Source organism: Uranotaenia lowii, chromosome 2 (assembly GCF_029784155.1).
Source record: "Uranotaenia lowii strain MFRU-FL chromosome 2, ASM2978415v1, whole genome shotgun sequence".
Classification (NCBI taxonomy): Eukaryota; Metazoa; Arthropoda; class Insecta; order Diptera; family Culicidae; genus Uranotaenia; species Uranotaenia lowii.
The window spans coordinates 403,555,514-403,558,464 of record NC_073692.1 but is presented as its reverse complement, the minus strand read 5'-3'; positions in this window follow the sequence as shown (position 1 = coordinate 403,558,464).

The following is a 2,951-nucleotide window of genomic DNA, read 5'->3' as shown; positions in this document are numbered from 1 at the left end:
TTGCTTACTGATGAACCAACAAACCTACATGAAAAACACAAATTTTGAATCTTTTTACTCCATCCAATCAAGGATTCAAATTTTGCCTAGATATTCTAGATTCAGAGAAAAATCTCTTCAAAAATGTTGAATTCTACAATTTTAAAAAAACTTAAATAGATAACATTTTAACATTAAAAGGCATTTAAGTTCCACCGTTTTCTATTCGCTGAATCATTAATTCTTGAATGAGTTTTTATCACGTCGTATGTAAAACCTTGAAAATTCACACAAAACTGCTGCAAAAGTTATTAAAACAAATTTAAAATTTTTATTTCACTTATAGAATATGTTTTTAAGGCAACAAATTTGCTAAATGGAAAGAAGTTAATCGTAACTTCTTTCCATTCAGAATATTTGTAGCCTGGTTTATGACAGTTTTTGTGTATTTTCGTGATAAAACTCTTTGTTCACATTGTGTTTAATACGAAAAGAAGAAAGTTCACGCGAGAATTATGTAATTAGTTGAATGCCTACATTTCTCTTAGGAAATAAATTGATCAACCATATTTTCTACGCTGATGACATACATATTATTATGAATGTAATACAGCTCCAAACAATGTCAGCTTTTTAAGTATTTCTTCTAAAATATAACTGTAATTAAATAAAAATAATTATTGGGAATGTAATAAGTCATAAACAACAATAAGTGTTTAATTTTGTAATTGTGTGAAATAGAGATTATTAAAGTAGAAAAAAAAACTCATTCAAGAACTTTGTTGATGACAGCAAAACGATCAGACTTATGGTTTAAGAAATATCTAAGTTTCAAATTGGGTTGAAATTTTCAAAAAATGTCGTCGAAACTCTCGTATTTTGCAGAATTGGAAAAATGAACAATCAGAAATCTTCTTTAACTTTTTTCTCAGAAGTCAAAATGACTCACGGCCTTCGGAAAAGTTAATCATTGAATAATAACTTTAATTTTCAAATCTTTGTAATGTTCCACAGTTTTCCCAAAAACAAACACAAATTGATTTAATGAGTGTTAACTTATTTTTCAAAGTTATCTCTAAAACAAGAGCTGTAAAAAAACAATTGTTTTTTTGGAATCAGCCAAAAATTAGTCTAATTCAGCTCTTAAGTTTTTGCAATTTGGAAAAATGTAAATTTTGTTGCCGACGATTATTGATTATGCATAAGAAAAAAAACTGGAAATGAATTAGTTCAAGAGTCAAATGAATGAAAGTATTTGAACAAAACCTCCGATTATAGAATCCCAGTTGGTCAAGGGTTCGATTAACGAGCGAGTACTGTATTGCAGGTGTTTACCTTTTACTTACCCTTTGATTTATTTTGTTAGATTAATTCTTGGATTCAGCACAGATATCATACGGATTTTTTTTTCTAATTATAGACAGTTTACCAAGTTTGTGGCGCTCGTGTGTTGAACGAATTATGAAAAGATAATTTAAAATAAGAAAACAATATTTTATTAGTTTTTAGAAGAAAAAACCCAAATTTGATCAGGGATTAAAGAATACTTATAGAGCTTTGGGGTAATAACACTGTTCACGATTCCTTCAACCTTGAGGAATGTATTACGATTCTACTAATTCTCAATTTATTCTGAATTTCATAATTTTATGGTTCCAATTTTACACGCATGTCATAAGTATCTTCCACTTATCCTTTAATTAATCGTTTTTATATTCATGTGTTAACAATATTTTGTATTAAACCACTAGTATCTACAATAGTTTGGAATGGAAAGGATTTTTAAATAATTGTCTCATTTCGTGTATATGTATTAACTTTTACTGACTTTGAAAAAACTTCAGAAATTAAAGAAACTTTCTTAATCCTGGAACAATAGTTTGAGCATTGTTTTCAAGTCTGCTGCAGCTTCTAAGATCTTTAAGCGTTCTTATCTTTCCGATGAATATTTTAAGATTTCTATGATTATCGTCAGGAGTCCATAAATTAAAAAAGAAAAATAAACTTAATATATGTATGTACGTTGACAAAATCTGAATAAAAATGATGAACAAGAATAATTTTCAAAACTTTAAAAATACATCCAAAACATGATTAAAAAATGCAAACTATTCCGTTCAAATGCAAGGACATTTTCAAGAAAAAGAGGGACTGTATTTGAAGTTTCTAATGCCAAGTCACGCTGACTTCGTTAAGTTAAATGATTAAATTCAAGGAAACAAACCTAACATATCAATCAATATTCAAACAGATCACAAATTTGTCCCCCCTCAACATGTGGGGCAAGCAACCTGCAATCAACATAAATCAAGCTGAAAATCAAGAAGCGTTCCACTAAAGTTAACGGTCCCCCTTCTCCTAATCCTTACATGTATTTTTGTCTTGATTGAAAACCCGCCAAGAAAATCCCACTCACATCCTCGAGTAAATAGGCCTAGGTAATTGTTGATCATCAATTTGTTAAATCTTTCGTTACTGGGGTGCGCGCATGAGATTGAATGAGATGCTTCTTAAAGATTTGCTGATACACAGCTCTTATTTAGAGTCTCCTAGGAATGTGTCGTTCTCGAAACTACAACCTTCACAGTTAGGCCCTTTTCCATCGATTGGTATACGATGGCTTCAGGGACCTAAACCGTGCTTCTTCTTAGACCTAAATACATACATAGACAGGTGTTGAGAGGTTTACCTACATATACACCAGATGAAAATCGTTATTTTTTGTTTGGGTGATGAATTTTGTTGCCGACGTGCGACGTTCTCGTGAGATTGACAAATTGTGGACCACCGCCGCCAGTCAGAGCTTGGTGGGTGACTTGTGATTATTTTGCTCCATCTTTTAACGGAGGCTTGATGGCCTCCAACGGTGGAAAATCTATCATGATGAAAAGCGATTGTGAACGAACATATACCGGCACCTGATTATTGGAAGAATAAACTGAGGACTTTGAAGGGATCTAAACGACTGGCAG